Genomic DNA, 20,334 nt, shown 5'->3' with positions numbered 1-20,334 from the left:
AGGTGTACATGATGAAGTATATTAGAGGTGTACATGATGAAGTATATTAGAGGTTTAATGATGAAGTATATTGGAGGTGTACATGATGAAGTATATTAGAAGTGTACATGATCAAGTATATTAGAGGTGTACATGATGAAGTATATTAGAGGTGTACATGATGAAGTATATTAGAGGTGTACATGATGAAGTATATTAGAGGTGTACATGATGAAGTATATTAGAGGTGTACATGATGAAGTATATTGGAGGTGCACATGATGAAGTATATTAGAGGATTACTTGATGAAGTATATTAGAGGTATACATGATGAAGTATATTAGAGGTGTCCATGATGAAGTATATTAGAAGTCTACGTGATGAAGTATATTTGAGGTGCACATGATGAAGTATATTAGAGGTGTACGTGATGAAGTATATTTGAGGATTACATGATGAAGTATATTAGAGGTGTACATGATGAAGTATATTAGAAGTGTACATGATGAAATATATTAGAGGTGTACATGATGAAGTAGATTAGAGGATTGCTTGATGAAGTATATTAGAGGTGTACATGATGAAGTACATTAGAGGTGTACATGATGAAGTATATTAGAAGTCTCCGTGATGAAGTATATTAGAGGTGCACATGATGAAGTATATTAGAGGTGTACATGATGAAGTATATTAGAGGATTACATGATGAAGTATATTAGAGGTGTACATGATGAAGTATATTAGAGGTGTACATGATGAAGTATTTTAGAGGAGTACATGATGAAGTATTAGAGGTTTACATGATGAAATATATTCGAGGTGTACATGATGAGTTATATTAGAGGAGTACATGATGAAGTATATTAGAAGTGTACATGATGAAGTATATTAGAAGTGTACATGATGAAGTATATTAGAGGCGTACATGATGAAGTATATTAGAGGTGTACATGATGAAGTATATTAGAGGTGTACATGATGAAGTATATGAGATGAGTACATGATGAAGTATATGAGAGGTGTACATGATGAAGTATATTAGAGGTGTACATGATGAAATATATTAGAGGTGTACATGATGAAGTATAATAGAGGATTACATGATGAATTATATTAGAGGAGTACATGATGAAGTACATCAGTGGAGTACATGATGAAGTATATTAGAGGAGTACATGATGAAATATATTAGCGGTGTACATGATGAAGTATATTTGAGGAGTACATGATGAAGTATGTTAGAGGTGTACATGATGAAGTATATTAGAGGTGTACATGATGAAGTATGTTAGAGGTGTACATGATGAAGTATATTAGAGGTGTACATGATGAAGTATATTAGAGGAGCACTTGATGAAGTATATTAGAGGTGTACATGATGAAGTATATTAGAGGTGTACATGATGAAGTATATTAGAAGTGTACATGATGAAGTATATTAGAGGTTTACATAATGAAGTATATTAGAGGAGCACATGATGAAGTATATTAGAGGTGTACATGATGAAGTATATTAGAGGTTTCCATGATGAAGTCTATTAGATGAGTACATGATGAAGTATATTAGAGGAGGACATGATGAAGTATATTAGAGGAGTACATGATGAAGTATATTAGAGGAGTACATGATGAAATATATTAGAGGAGTACATGATGAAGTATATTAGAGGAGTACATGATGAAATATATTAGAGGTGTACATGATGAAGTATGAGAGGTGTACATGATGAAGTATATTAGAGGAGTACATGATGAAGTATATTAGAAGAGTACATGATGAAGTATATTAGATGAGTAGATGATGAAGTATATTCGAGGAGTACATGATGAAGTATATTAGAGGAGTACATGATGAAGTATGAGAGGTGTACATGATGAAGTATATTAGAGGAGTACATGATGAAGTATATTAAAGGAGCACATGATGAAGTATATTAGAGGTGTATATGATGAAGTATGTTAGAGGAGTACATGATGAAGTATATTAGCGGTGTACATGATGAAGTATATTAGATGAGTACATGATGAAGTAAATTCGAGGAGAACATGATGAAGTATATTAGAGGATTACATGATGAAGTATATTAGAGCAGTACATGATGAAGTATGAGAGGTGTACATGATGAAGTATATTAGAGGTGTACATGATGAAGTATATTAGAGGAGCACGTGATGAAGTATATGAGAGGTGTACATGATGAAGTATATTAGAGGTGTACATGATGAAGTATATTAGAGGTGTACATAATGAAGTATATTAGATGAGTACATGATGAAGTATATTAGAGGAGCACATGATGAAGTATATTAGAGGCGTACATGATGAAGTATATTCGAGGAGCACATGATGAAATATATTAGAGGTGTACATGATGAAGTATATTAGAGGTGTACATGATGAAGTATATGAGAGGTGCACATGATGAAGTATATTGGAGGATTACATGATGAAGTATATTAGAGGAGTACATGATGAAGTATATTAGAGGAGCACATGATGAAATATATTAGAGGTGTACATGATGAAGTATATTAGAGGTGTACATGATGAAGTATATTAGAGGAGTACATGATGAAGTATATTAGAAGAGTACATGATGAGGTATATTAGATGAGTAGATGATGAAGTATATTCGAGGAGTACATGATGAAGTATATTAGAGGAGTACATGATGAAGTATGAGAGGTGTACATGATGAAGTATATTAGAGGAGTACATGATGAAGTATATTAAAGGAGCACATGATGAAGTATATTAGAGGTGTACATGATGAAGTATGTTAGAGGAGTACATGATGAAGTATATTAGAGGTGTACATGATGAAGTATATTAGATGAGTACATGATGAAGTAAATTCGAGGAGAACATGATGAAGTATATGAGAGGATTACATGATGAAGTATATTAGAGCAGTGCATGATGAAGTATGAGAGGTGTACATGATGAAGTATATTAGAGGTGTACATGATGAAGTATATTAGAGGAGCACGTGATGAAGTATATGAGAGGTGTACATGATGAAGTATATTAGAGGTGTACATGATGAAGTATATTAGAGGTTTAATGATGAAGTATATTGGAGGTGTACATGATGAAGTATATTAGAAGTGTACATGATCAAGTATATTAGAGGTGTACATGATGAAGTATATTAGAGGTGTACATGATGAAGTATATTAGAGGTGTACATGATGAAGTATATTAGAGGTGTACATGATGAAGTATATTAGAGGTGTACATGATGAAGTATATTGGAGGTGCACATGATGAAGTATATTAGAGGATTACTTGATGAAGTATATTAGAGGTATACATGATGAAGTATATTAGAGGTGTCCATGATGAAGTATATTAGAAGTCTACGTGATGAAGTATATTTGAGGTGCACATGATGAAGTATATTAGAGGTGTACGTGATGAAGTATATTTGAGGATTACATGATGAAATATATTAGAGGTGTACATGATGAAGTATATTAGAAGTGTACATGATGAAATATATTAGAGGTGTACATGATGAAGTAGATTAGAGGATTGCTTGATGAAGTATATTAGAGGTGTACATGATGAAGTATATTAGAGGTGTACATGATGAAGTATATAAGAAGTCTCCGTGATGAAGTATATTAGAGGTGCACATGATGAAGTATATTCGAGGTGTACATGATGAAGTATATTAGAGGTGTACATGATGAAGTATATTAGAGGATTACATGATGAAGTATATTAGAGGTGTACATGATGAAGTATATTAGAGGTGTACATGATGAAGTATTTTAGAGGAGTACATGATGAAGTATTAGAGGTTTACATGATGAAATATATTCGAGGTGTACATGATGAGTTATATTAGAGGAGTACATGATGAAGTATATTAGAAGTGTACATGATGAAGTATATTAGAAGTGTACATGATGAAGTATATTAGAGGCGTACATGATGAAGTATTTTAGAGGTGTACATGATGAAGTATATTAGAGGTGTACATGATGAAGTATATGAGATGAGTACATGATGAAGTATATGAGAGGTGTACATGATGAAGTATATTAGAGGTGTACATGATGAAATATATTAGAGGTGTACATGATGAAGTATAATAGAGGATTACATGATGAATTATATTAGAGGAGTACATGATGAAGTACATCAGTGGAGTACATGATGAAGTATATGAGAGGAGTACATGATGAAATATATTAGCGGTGTACATGATGAAGTATGTTCAAGGTGCACATGATGAAGTATGTTGGAGGTGTACATGATGAAGTATATTAGAGGTGTACATGATGAAGTATATTAGAGGTGTACATGATGAAGTATGTTAGAGGTGTACATGATGAAGTATATTAGAGGTGTACATGATGAAGTATATTTGAGGAGTACATGATGAAGTATGTTAGAGGTGTGCATGATGAAGTATATTAGAGGTGTACATGATGAAGTATGTTAGAGGTGTACATGATGAAGTATATTAGAGGTGTACATGATGAAGTATATTAGAGTAGCACTTGATGAAGTATATTAGAGGTGTACATGATGAAGTATATTAGAGGAGTACATGATGAAGTATATTAGAGGAGCACATGATGAAGTATATTAGAGGAGTACATGATGAAGTATGAAAGGTGTACATGATGACGTATATTAGAGGAGTACATGATGAAGTATATTAGAGGTGTACATGATGAAGTATATTAGAGGAGTACATGATGAAGTATGAGAGGTGTACATGATTAAGTATATTAGAGGAGTACATGATGAAGTATATTAGAGGAGTACATGATGAAATATATTAGAGGAGTACATGATGAAGTATATTAGAGGAGTACATGATGAAATATATTAGAGGTGTACATGATGAAGTATGAGAGGTGTACATGATGAAGTATATTAGAGGAGTACATGATGAAGTATATTAGAAGAGTACATGATGAAGTATATTAGATGAGTAGATGATGAAGTATATTCGAGGAGTACATGATGAAGTATATTAGAGGAGTACATGATGAAGTATGAGAGGTGTACATGATGAAGTATATTAGAGGAGTACATGATGAAGTATATTAAAGGAGCACATGATGAAGTATATTAGAGGTTTACATGATGAAGTATGTCAGAGGAGTACATGATGAAGTATATTAGAGGTGTACATGATGAAGTATATTAGAGGTGTACATGATGAAGTATATTAGAGGAGTACATGATGAAGTATATTAGAGGTGTACATGATGAAGTATATTAGAGGTGTACATGATGAAGTATATTAGAGGTGTACATGATGAAGTATATTGGAGGTGCACATGATGAAGTATATTAGAGGATTACTTGATGAAGTATATTAGAGGTATACATGATGAAGTATATTAGAGGTGTCCATGATGAAGGATATTAGAAGTCGACGTGATGAAGTATATTTGAGGTGCACATGATGAAGTATATTAGAGGTGTACGTGATGAAGTATATTTGAGGATTACATGATGAAGTATATTAGAGGTGTACATGATGAAGTATATTAGAAGTGTACATGATGAAATATATTAGAGGTGTACATGATGAAGTAGATTAGAGGATTGCTTGATGAAGTATATTAGAGGTGTACATGATGAAGTATATTAGAGGTGTACATGATGAAGTATATTAGAAGTCTCCGTGATGAAGTATATTAGAGGTGCACATGATGAAGTATATTAGAGGTGTACATGATGAAGTATATTAGAGGTGTACATGATGAAGTATATTAGAGGATTACATGATGAAGTATATTAGAGGTGTACATGATGAAGTATATTAGAGGTGTACATGATGAAGTATTTTAGAGGAGTACATGATGAAGTATTAGAGGTTTACATGATGAAATATATTCGAGGTGTACATGATGAGTTATATTAGAGGAGTACATGATGAAGTATATTAGAAGTGTACATGATGAAGTATATTAGAAGTGTACATGATGAAGTATATTAGAGGCGTACATGATGAAGTATATTAGAGGTGTACATGATGAAGTATAATAGAGGATTACATGATGAATTATATTAGAGGAGTACATGATGAAGTACATCAGTGGAGTACATGATGAAGTATATTAGAGGAGTACATGATGAAATATATTAGCGGTGTACATGATGAAGTATATTTGAGGAGTACATGATGAAGTATGTTAGAGGTGTACATGATGAAGTATATTAGAGGTGTACATGATGAAGTATGTTAGAGGTGTACATGATGAAGTATATTAGAGGTGTACATGATGAAGTATATTAGAGGAGCACTTGATGAAGTATATTAGAGGTGTACATGATGAAGTATATTAGAGGTGTACATGATGAAGTATATTAGAAGTGTACATGATGAAGTATATTAGAGGTTTACATAATGAAGTATATTAGAGGAGCACATGATGAAGTATATTAGAGGTGTACATGATGAAGTATATTAGAGGTTTCCATGATGAAGTCTATTAGATGAGTACATGATGAAGTATATTAGAGGAGGACATGATGAAGTATATTAGAGGAGTACATGATGAAGTATATTAGAGGAGTACATGATGAAATATATTAGAGGAGTACATGATGAAGTATATTAGAGGAGTACATGATGAAATATATTAGAGGTGTACATGATGAAGTATGAGAGGTGTACATGATGAAGTATATTAGAGGAGTACATGATGAAGTATATTAGAAGAGTACATGATGAAGTATATTAGATGAGTAGATGATGAAGTATATTCGAGGAGTACATGATGAAGTATATTAGAGGAGTACATGATGAAGTATGAGAGGTGTACATGATGAAGTATATTAGAGGAGTACATGATGAAGTATATTAAAGGAGCACATGATGAAGTATATTAGAGGTGTACATGATGAAGTATGTTAGAGGAGTACATGATGAAGTATATTAGAGGTGTACATGATGAAGTATATTAGATGAGTACGTGATGAAGTAAATTCGAGGAGAACATGATGAAGTATATTAGAGGATTACATGATGAAGTATATTAGAGCAGTACATGATGAAGTATGAGAGGTGTACATGATGAAGTATATTAGAGGTGTACATGATGAAGTATATTAGAGGAGCACGTGATGAAGTATATGAGAGGTGTACATGATGAAGTATATTAGAGGTGTACATGATGAAGTATATTAGAGGTGTACATAATGAAGTATATTAGATGAGTACATGATGAAGTATATTAGAGGAGCACATGATGAAGTATATTAGAGGCGTACATGATGAAGTATATTCGAGGAGCACATGATGAAATATATTAGAGGTGTACATGATGAAGTATATTAGAGGTGTACATGATGAAGTATATGAGAGGTGCACATGATGAAGTATATTAGAGGATTACATGATGAAGTATATTAGAGGAGTACATGATGAAGTATATTAGAGGAGCACATGATGAAATATATTAGAGGTGTACATGATGAAGTATATTAGAGGTGTACATGATGAAGTATATTAGAGGAGTACATGATGAAGTATATCAGAAGAGTACATGATGAGGTATATTAGATGAGTAGATGATGAAGTATATTCGAGGAGTACATGATGAAGTATATTAGAGGAGTACATGATGAAGTATGAGAGGTGTACATGATGAAGTATATTAGAGGAGTACATGATGAAGTATATTAAAGGAGCACATGATGAAGTATATTAGAGGTGTACATGATGAAGTATGTTAGAGGAGTACATGATGAAGTATATTAGAGGTGTACATGATGAAGTATATTAGATGAGTACATGATGAAGTAAATTCGAGGAGAACATGATGAAGTATATGAGAGGATTACATGATGAAGTATATTAGAGCAGTGCATGATAAAGTATGAGAGGTGTACATGATGAAGTATATTAGAGGTGTACATGATGAAGTATATTAGAGGAGCACGTGATGAAGTATATGAGAGGTGTACATGATGAAGTATATTAGAGGTGTACATGATGAAGTATATTAGAGGTTTAATGATGAAGTATATTGGAGGTGTACATTAAGAAGTATATTAGAAGTGTACATGATCAAGTATATTAGAGGTGTACATGATGAAGTATATTAGAGGTGTACATGATGAAGTATATTAGAGGTGTACATGATGAAGTATGTTAGAGGTGTACATGATGAAGTATATTAGAGGTGTACATGATGAAGTATATTTGAGGAGTACATGATGAAGTATGTTAGAGGTGTACATGATGAAGTATATTAGAGGTGTACATGATGAAGTATGTTGGAGGTGTACATGATGAAGTATATTAGAGGTGTACATGATGAAGTATATTAGAGTAGCACTTGATGAAGTATATTAGAGGTGTACATGATGAAGTATATTAGAGGAGTACATGATGAAGTATATTAGAGGAGCACATGATGAAGTATATTAGAGGTGTACATGATGAAGTATATTAGAGGTGTACATGATGAAGTATATTAGAGGTGCACATGATGAAGTATATTAGAGGTGTACATGATGAAGTATATTAGAGGAGTACATGATGAAGTATTAGAGGTTTACATGATGAAATATATTAGAGGTTTACATGATGAAATATATTAGAGGTGTACATGATGAAGTATATTAGAGGAGTACATGATGAAGTATATTAGAGGAGTACATGATGAAATATATTAGAAGTGTACATGATGAAGTATATTAGAGGTGTACATGATGAAATATATTACAGGATTACATGATGAAGTATATTAGAGGTGTACATGATGAAGTATATTAGAGGCTACATGATGAAGTATATTTGTGGAGTACATGATGAAGTATATTAGAGGTGTTCATGATGAAGTATATTAGAGGTGTACATGATGAAGTATATTAGAGGAGCACATGATGAAGTATATTAGAGGTGTACATGATGAAGTATATTAGAGGTGTACATGATGAAATATATTACAGGAGTACATGATGAAGTATATTTGTGGAGTAGATGATGAAGTATGTTAGAGGTGTACATGATGAATTATATTAGAGGTGTACATGATGAAATATATTAGAGGTTTACATGATGAAGTATATTAGAGGAGTACATGATGAAGTATATTAGAGGAGCACATGATGAATTATATTAGAGGTGTACATGATGAAGTATATGAGAGGAGTACATGATGAAGTATATTAGAGGAGTACATGATGAAGTATATTAGAGGAGTACATGATGAAGTATATTAGAGGAGCACATGATGAATTATATTAGAGGTGTACATGATGAAGTATATTAGAGGTTTACATGATGAAGTATATTAGAGGTGTACATGATGAAGTATATTGGAGGAGTACTGGATGAAATATATTAGATGAGTACATGATGAAGTATATTAGAGGAGCACATGATGAAGTTTATCAGAGGTGCACATGATAAAGTATATCAGAGGTGTACATGATGAAATATATTACAGGAGTACATGATGAAGTATATTTGTGGAGTACATGGTGAAGTATATTAGAGGTGTACATGATGAAATATATTAGAGGTTTACATGATGAAGTATATTAGAAGAGTACATGATGAAGTATATTAGAGGAGCACATGATGAATTATATTAGAGGTGTAAATGATGAAGTATATTAGAGGTGTACATGATGAAGTATATTAGAGGAGTACATGATGAAATATATTAGAAGAGTACATGATGAAATATATTAGAGGTGTACATGATGAAGTATATTAGAGGAGTACATGATGAAGTATATTAGAGGTGTACATGATAAAGTATATTGGAGGATTACATGATGAAGTATATTAGAGGAGTACATGATGAAGTATATTGGAGGAGGACATGATGAAATATATTAGCGGTGTGCATGATGAAGTATGTTAAAGGTGTACATGATGAAGTATATCAGAGGAGTACATGATGAAATATATTAGAGGTGTACATGATGAAGTACATCAGAGGAGTACATGATGAAGTATATTAGAGGAATACATGATGAAATATATTAGCGGTGTACATGATGAAGTATGTTAAAGGTGTACATGATGAAGTATATTAGAGGATTACATGATGAAGTATATTAGAGGTGTACATGATGAAGTATATTAGAGGTGTACATGATGAAGTATATTAGAGGTGTACATGATGAAGTATATTAGAAGTGTACATGATGAAGTATATTAGAGGTGTACATGATGAAGTATATTAGAGGTGTACATGATGAAGTATATTGGAAGTTTACATGATGAAGTATATTAGAGGTGTACATGATGAAGTTTATTAGAGGAGCACATGATGAAGTATATTAGAGGTGTACATGATGAAGTATATGAGAGGTCATGATGTGGAGATGCCGGTGATGGACTGGGGTTGACAATTGTAAACAATTTTACAACACCAAGTTATAGTCCAGCAATTTTATTTTAAATTCACAAGCTTTCGGAGACTTCCTCCTTCCTCAGGTAAATTTTCAGGATCTCCTTGAAGCCTACGCATTTATACATATAGAACAATACATGGTGTTTACAGACTGCCCCTGCAACTGCCCATTGTTCTATATGTATAAATGCGTAGGCTTCAAGGAGATCCTGAACATTTACCTGAGGAAGGAGGAAGTCTCCGAAAGCTTGTGAATTTAAAATAAAATTGCTGGACTATAACTTGGTGTTGTAAAATTGTTTACAAGTATATGAGAGGTGTACATGATGAAATATATTAGAGGTGTACATGATGAAGTATATTAGAGGAGCACATGATGAAGTATATTAGAGGTGTACATGATGAAATATATTAGCGGTATACATGATGAAGTATGTTAAAGGTGTACATGATGAAGTATATTAGAGGAGTACATGATGAAGTATACTAGAGGAGTACATGATGAAGTATGAGAGGTGTACATGATGAAGTATATTCGAGGTGTACATGATGAAGTATATTAGAGGAGCACATGATGAAGTATATTGGAGGTGTACATGATGAAGTATATCAGAAGTGTACATGATGAAGTATATTAGAGGATTACATGATGAAGTATATTAGAGGTGTACATGATGAAGTATATTAGAGGTGTACATGATGAAATATATTAGCGGTATACATGATGAAGTATGTTAAAGGTGTACATGATGAAGTATATTAGAGGAGTACATGATGAAGTATACTAGAGGAGTACATGATGAAGTATGAGAGGTGTACATGATGAAGTATATTCGAGGTGTACATGATGAAGTATATTAGAGGAGTACATGATGAAGTATATCAGAGGTGTACATGATGAAGTATATCAGAAGTGTACATGATGAAGTATATTAGAGGATTACATGATGAAGTATATTAGAGGTACACATGATGAAGTATATTAGAGGTGCACATGATGAAGTATATTAGAGGTGCACATGATGAAGTATATTAGAGGTGTACATGATGAAGTATATTAGAGGTGTACATGATGAAGTATATTAGAGGTGTACATGATGAAGTATATTAGAGGAGTACATGATGAAGTATTAGAGGTTTACATGATGAAATATATTAGAGGTTTACATGATGAAATATATTAGAGGTGTACATGATGAAGTATATTAGAGGAGTACATGATGAAGTATATTAGAGGAGTACATGATGAAATATATTAGAAGTGTACATGATGAAGTATATTAGAGGTGTACATGATGAAATATATTACAGGATTACATGATGAAGTATATTAGAGGTGTACATGATGAAGTATATTAGAGGAGTACATGATGAAGTATATTTGTGGAGTACATGATGAAGTATATTCGAAGTGATCATGATGAAGTATATTAGAGGTGTACTTGATGAAGTATATTAGAGGAGCACATGATGAAGTATATTAGAGGTGTACATGATGAAGTATATTAGAGGTGTACATGATGAAATATATTACAGGAGTACATGATGAAGTATATTTGTGGAGTAGATGATGAAGTATGTTAGAGGTGTACATGATGAATTATATTAGAGGTGTACATGATGAAATATATTAGAGGTTTACATGATGAAGTATATTAGAGGATTACATGATGAAGTATATTAGAGGAGCACATGATGAATTATATTAGAGGTGTACATGATGAAGTATATGAGAGGAGTACATGATGAAGTATATTAGAGGAGTACATGATGAAGTATATTAGAGGAGTACATGATGAAGTATATTAGAGGAGCACATGATGAATTATATTAGAGGTGTACATGATGAAGTATATTAGAGGTGTACATGATGAAGTATATTAGAGGTGTACATGATGAAGTATATTGGAGGAGTACTGGATGAAATATATTAGATGAGTACATGATGAAGTATATTAGAGGAGCACATGATGAAGTATATTAGAGGTGCACATGATGAAGTATATCAGAGGTGTACATGATGAAATATATTACAGGAGTACATGATGAAGTATATTTGTGGAGTACATGATGAAGTATATTAGAGGTGTACATGATGAAATATATTAGAGGTTTACATGATGAAGTATATTAGAGGAGTACATGATGAAGTATATTAGAGGAGGACATGATGAATTATATTAGAGGTGTACATGATGAAGTATATTAGAGGTGTACATGATTAAGTATATTGGAGGAGTACATGATGAAGTATATTAGAGGAGTACATGATGAAGTATATTGGAGGAGTACATGATGAAATATATTAGCGGTGTGCATGATGAAGTATGTTAAAGGTGTACATGATGAAGTATATCAGAGGAGTACATGATGAAATATATTAGAGGTGTACATGATGAAGTACATCAGAGGAGTACATGATGAAGTATATTAGAGGAATACATGATGAAATATATTAGCGGTGTACATGATGAAGTATGTTAAAGGTGTACATGATGAAGTATATTAGAGGTGTACATGATGAAGTATATTAGAGGTGTACATGATGAAGTATATTAGAGGTGTACATGATGAAGTATATTAGAGGTGTACATGATGAAGTATATTGGAAGTTTACATGATGAAGTATATTAGAGGTGTACATGATGAAGTATATTAGAGGAGCACATGATGAAGTATATTAGAGGTGTACATGATGAAGTATATGAGAGGTCATGATGTGGAGATGCCGGTGATGGACTGGGGTTGACAATTGTAAACAATTTTACAACACCAAGTTATAGTCCAGCAATTTTATTTTAAATTCACAAGCTTTCGGAGACTTCCTCCTTCCTCAGGTAAATGTTCAGGATCGCCTTGAAGCCTACGCATTTATACATATAGAACAATGGGCAGTTGCAGGGGCAGTCTGTAAACACCATGTATTGTTCTATATGTATAAATGCGTAGGCTTCAAGGAGATCCTGAACATTTACCTGAGGAAGGAGGAAGTCTCCGAAAGCTTGTGAATTTAAAATAAAATTGCTGGACTATAACTTGGTGTTGTAAAATTGTTTACAAGTATATGAGAGGTGTACATGATGAAATATATTAGAGGTGTACATGATGAAGTATATTAGAGGAGCACATGATGAAGTATATTAGAGGAGTACATGATGAAATATATTAGCGGTATACATGATGAAGTATGTTAAAGGTGTACATGATGAAGTATATTAGAGGAGTACATGATGAAGTATACTAGAGGAGTACATGATGAAGTATGAGAGGTGTACATGATGAAGTATATTCGAGGTGTACATGATGAAGTATATTAGAGGAGCACATGATGAAGTATATGAGAGGTGTACATGATGAAGTATATTAGATGAGTACATGATGAAGTATATTAGAGGTGTACATGATGAAGTATATTAGAGGTGTACATGATGAAATATATTAGAGGTGTACATGTTGAAGTATATTAGAGGAGTACATGATGAAGTATATTAGAGGTGTACATGATGAAGTATATCAGAGGAGTACATGATGAAGTATATTGGAGGAGTACATGATGAAATATATTAGAGGTGTACATGATGAAGTATTTTAGAAGTGTACATGATGAAGTATGTTAGAGGAGTACATGATGAAGTATATTAGTGGAGTACATGATGAAGTATATTAGAGGTGAACATGATGAAGGATATTAGAGGAGTATGTGATGAAGTATATTAGAGGTGTATATGATGAAGTATATTAGAGGTATACATGATGAAGTATATTAGAAGTGTACGTGATGAAGTATATTAGAGGTGTACATGATGAAGTATATTAGAGGTGTACATGATGAAGCATTGGAGGAGTACATGATGAAATATATTAGAGGTGTACATGATGAAGTATAATAGAGGATTACATGATGAAGTATATTATAGGTGTACGTGATGAAGTATATTAGAAGTGTACATGATGAAGTATATTAGAGGAGTACATGATGAATTATATTAGAGGTGTACATGATGAAGTATATTCGAGGTGTACCTGATGATGTATATTAGAGGTGTACATGATGAAGTATTAGAGGTTTACATGATGAAATATATTAGAGGTGTACATGATGAAATATATTAGAGGTGTACATGATGAAGTATATTAGAGGAGTACATGATGAAGTATATTAGAGGTGCACATGATGAAGTAGATTAGAAGTGTACATGATGAAGTATATTAGAGGTGTACATGATGAAGTATATTAGAGGTGTACATGATGAAGTATATTAGAGGAGTACATGATGAAGTATATTGGAGGAGCACATGTTGAAGTATATTAGAGGTGTACATGATGAAGTATATTGGAGGAGTACATGATGAAATATATTAGAAGTGTACATGATGAAGTATATTAGAAGTGTACATGATGAAGTATATGAGAGGTGTACATGATGAAGTATATTAGAGGTGTCCATAATGAAATATATTAGAGGTGTACATGATGAAGTATGTTAGAGGTGTACATGATGAATTATATTAGTGGAGTACATGATGAAGTATATTAGAAGTGTACATGATGAAGTATATTAGAGGTGTACATGATGAAGTATATTAGAGGAGCACATGATGAAGTATATTAGAGGTGTACATGATGAAGTATATGAGAGGTCATGATGTGGAGATGCCGGTGATGGACTGGGGTTGACAATTGTAAACAATTTTACAACACCAAGTTATAGTCCAGCAATTTTATTTTAAATTCACAAGCTTTCGGAGACTTCCTCCTTCCTCAGGTAAATGTTCAGGATCTCCTTGAAGCCTACGCATTTATACAGAAAGAACAATGGGCAGTTGCAGGGGCAGTCTGTAAACACCATGTATTGTTCTATATGTATAAATGCGTAGGCTTCAAGGAGATCCTGAACATTTACCTGAGGAAGGAGGAAGTCTCCGAAAGCTTGTGAATTTAAAATAAAATTGCTGGACTATAACTTGGTGTTGTAAAATTGTTTACAAGTATATGAGAGGTGTACATGATGAAATATATTAGAGGTGTACATGATGAAGTATATTAGAGGAGCACATGATGAAGTATATTAGAGGTGTACATGATGAAATATATTAGCGGTATACATGATGAAGTATGTTAAAGGTGTACATGATGAAGTATATTAGAGGAGTACATGATGAAGTATACTAGAGGAGTACATGATGAAGTATGAGAGGTGTACATGATGAAGTATATTCGAGGTGTACATGATGAAGTATATTAGAGGAGCACATGATGAAGTATATGAGAGGTGTACATGATGAAGTATATTAGATGAGTACATGATGAAGTATATTAGAGGTGTACATGATGAAATATATTAGAGGTGTACATGTTGAAGTATATTAGAGGAGTACATGATGAAGTATATTAGAGGTGTACATGATGAAGTATATCAGAGGAGTACATGATGAAGTATATTGGAGGAGTACATGATGAAATATATTAGAGGTGTACATGATGAAGTATTTTAGAAGTGTACATGATGAAGTATGTTAGAGGAGTACATGATGAAGTATTTTAGAAGTGTACATGATGAAGTATATTAGTGGAGTACATGATGAAGTATATTAGAGGTGAACATGATGAAGGATATTAGAGGAGTATGTGATGAAGTATATTAGAGGTGTATATGATGAAGTATATTAGAGGTATACATGATGAAGTATATTAGAAGTGTACGTGATGAAGTATACTAGAGGTGTACATGATGAAGTATATTAGAGGTGTACATGATGAAGCATTGGAGGAGTACATGATGAAATATATTAGAGGTGTACATGATGAAGTATAATAGAGGATTACATGATGAAGTATATTATAGGTGTACATGATGAAGTATATTAGAAGTGTACATGATGAAGTATATTAGAGGAGTACATGATGAATTATATTAGAGGTGTACATGATGAAGTATATTCGAGGTGTACCTGATGATGTATATTAGAGGTGTACATGATGAAGTATGTTAGAGGTGTACATGATGAAGTATATTGGAGGAGCACATGTTGAAGTATATTAGAGGTGTACATGATGAAGTATATTAGAGGTGTACATGATGAAGTATGTTAGAGGTGTACATGATGAAGTATATTAGAGGTGTACATGATGAAGTATATTAGAGGTGCACATGATGAAGTAGATTAGAAGTGTACATGATGAAGTATATTAGAGGTGTACATGATGAATTATATTAGAGGTGTACATGATGAAGTATATTAGAGGAGTACATGATGAAGTATATTGGAGGAGCACATGTTGAAGTATATTAGAGGTGTACATGATGAAGTATATTGGAGGAGTACATGATGAAATATATTAGAAGTGTACATGATGAAGTATATTAGAAGTGTACATGATGAAGTATATTAGAGGTGTACATGATGAAGTATATTAGAGGTGTCCATAATGAAATATATTAGAGGTGTACATGATGAAGTATGTTAGAGGTGTACATGATTAATTATATTCGTGGAGTACATGATGAAGTATATTAGAAGTGTACATGATGATGTATATTAGAGGTGTACATGATGAAGTATATTGGAAGAGCACATGATGAAGTATATTAGAGGTGTACATGATGAAGTATATTAGAGGAGGACATGATGAAGTATATTAGAAGTGTACATGATGAAGTATATTAGAGGAGTACATGATGAAATATATGAGAGGTGTACATGATGAAGTACATCAGAGGAGTACATGATGAAGTATATTAGAGGAATACATGATGAAATATATTAGCGGTGTACATGATGAAGTATGTGAAAGGTGTACATGATGAAGTATATTAGAGGATTACATGATGAAGTATATTAGAGGTGTACATGATGAAGTATATTAGAGGTGTACATGATGAAGTATATTAGAGGTGTACATGATGAAGTATATTAGAGGTTTACATGATGAAGTATATTGGAAGTTTACATGATGAAGTATATTAGAGGTGTACATGATGAAGTATATTAGAGGAGCACATGATGAAGTATATTAGTGGTGTACATGATGAAGTATATGAGAGGTCATGATGTGGAGATGCCGGTGATGGACTGGGGTTGACAATTGTAAACAATTTTACAACACCAAGTTATCGTCCAGCAATTTTATTTTAAATTCACAAGCTTTCGGAGACTTCCTCCTTCCTCAGGTAAATGTTCAGGATCTCCTTGAAGCCAACGCATTTATACATATAGAACAACGGGCAGTTGCAGGGGCAGTCTGTAAACACCATGTATTGTTCTATATGTATAAATGCGTAGGCTTCAAGGAGATCCTGAACATTTACCTGAGGAAGGAGGAAGTCTCCGAAAGCTTGTGAATTTAAAATAAAATTGCTGGACTATAACTTGGTGTTGTAAAATTGTTTACAAGTATATGAGAGGTGGACATGATGAAGTATATTAGAGGTGTACATGATGAAGTATATTAGAGGAGCACATGATGAAGTATATTAGAGGTGTACATGATGAAATATATTAGCGGTATACATGATGAAGTATGTTAAAGGTGTACATGATGAAGTATATTAGAGGAGTACATGATGAAGTATACTAGAGGAGTACATGATGAAGTATGAGAGGTGTACATGATGAAGTATATTCGAGGTGTACATGATGAAGTATATTAGAGGAGCACATGATGAAGTATATGAGAGGTGTACATGATGAAGTATATTAGATGAGTACATGATGAAGTATATTAGAGGTGTACATGATGAAGTATATTAGAGGTGTACATGATGAAATATATTAGAGGTGTACATGTTGAAGTATATTAGAGGAGTACATGATGAAGTATATTAGAGGTGTATTTGATGAAGTATATCGGAGGAGTACATGATGAAGTATATTAGAGGTGTACATGATGAAGTATTTTAGAAGTGTACATGATGAAGTATGTTAGAGGAGTACATGATGAAGTATATTAGAGAAGTATGTGATGAAGTATATTAGAGGTGTATATGATGAAGTATATTAGAGGTATACATGATGAAGTATATTGGAAGTGTACGTGATGAAGTATATTAGAGGTGTACATGATGAAGTATATTAGAGAAGTATGTGATGAAGTATATTAGAGGTGTATATGATGAAGTATATTAGAGGTATACATGATGAAGTATATTAGAAGTGTACGTGATGAAGTATATTAGAGGTGTACATGATGAAGTATATCAGAGGTGTACATGATGAAGCATTGGAGGAGTACATGATGAAATATATTAGAGGTGTACATGATGAAGTATATTAGAGGATTACATGATGAAGTATATTATCGGTGTACATGATGAAGTATATTAGAAGTGTACATGATGAAGTATATTAGAGGAGTACATGATGAATTATATTAGAGGTGTACATGATGAAGTATATTCGAGGTGTACCTGATGATGTATATTAGAGGTGTACATGATGAAGTATTAGAGGTTTACATGATGAAATATATTAGAGGTGTACATGATGAAATATATTAGAAGTGTACATGATGAAGTATATCAGAAGTGTACATGATGAAGTATATTAGAGGTGTACATGATGAAGTATATTAGAGGTTTCCATGATGAAATATATTAGAGGTGTACATGATGAAGTATGTTAGAGGTGTGCATGATGAATTATATTAGAGGTGTACATGATGAAGTATATTAGAGGAGCACATGATGAAGTATATTGGAGGAGTACATGATGAAGTATATTTGTGGAATACATGATGAAGTATGTTAGAGGAGTACATGATGAAGTATATTAGAGGTGTACATGATGAAGTATATTGGAAGTGTACGTGATGAAGTATATTAGAGGTGTACATGATGAAGTATATTAGAGAAGTATGTGATGAAGTATATTAGAGGTGTATATGATGAAGTATATTAGAGGTATACATGATGAAGTATATTAGAAGTGTATGTGATGAAGTATATTAGAGGTGTACATGATGAAGTATATTAGAGGAGTACATGATGAAGTATATTAGAGGTGCACATGATGAAGTAGATTAGAAGTGTACATGATGAAGTATATTAGAGGTGTACATGATGAAGTATATTAGAGGTGTACATGATGAAGTATATTAGAGGAGCACATGATGAAGTATATTGGAGGAGCACATGTTGAAGTATATTAGAGGTGTACATGATGAAGTATATTGGAGGAGTACATGATGAAATATATTAGAAGTGTACATGATGAAGTATATCAGAAGTGTACATGATGAAGTATATGAGAGGTGTACATGATGAAGTATATTAGAGGTTTCCATGATGAAATATATTAGAGGTGTACATGATGAAGTATGTTAGAGGTGTACATGATGAATTATATTAGAGGAGTACATGATGAAGTATATTAGAAGTGTACATGATGAAGTATATTAGAGGTGTACATGATGAAGTATATTAGAAGTGTACATGATGAAGTATATTAGAGGTGTACATGATGAAGTATATTAGAGGTGTACATGATGAAATATATTAGAGGTGTACATGATGAAGTATATTAGAGGTGGACATGATGAAATATATTAGAGGTGTACATGATGAAGTATATTAGAGGAGTACATGATGAAGTATATTAGAGGTGTATATGATGAAGTATATTAGAGGTATACATGATGAAGTATATTAGAGGATTACATGATGAAATATATTATAGGTGTACATGATGAAGGATATGAGAAGTGTACATGATGAAGTATATTAGAGGAGTACATGATGAATTATGTTAGAGGTGCACATGATGAAGTATATTAGAGGAGTACATGATGAAGTATATTACAGGAGTACATGATGAAGTATATTTGTGGAATACATGATGAAGTATGTTAGAGGAGTACATGATGAAGTATATTAGAGGTGTACATGATGAAGTATATGAGAGGAGCACATGATGAAGTATATTAGAGGTGCACATGATCAAGTATATTTGAGGTATACAAGATGAAGTATATTTGAAGTGTACGTGATTAAGTATATTAGAGGTGT

Source organism: Heptranchias perlo, chromosome 4, assembly GCF_035084215.1.
Source record: "Heptranchias perlo isolate sHepPer1 chromosome 4, sHepPer1.hap1, whole genome shotgun sequence".
NCBI classification, from domain to species: Eukaryota; Metazoa; Chordata; class Chondrichthyes; order Hexanchiformes; family Hexanchidae; genus Heptranchias; species Heptranchias perlo.
Note: the sequence above shows the minus strand (reverse complement) of the source record.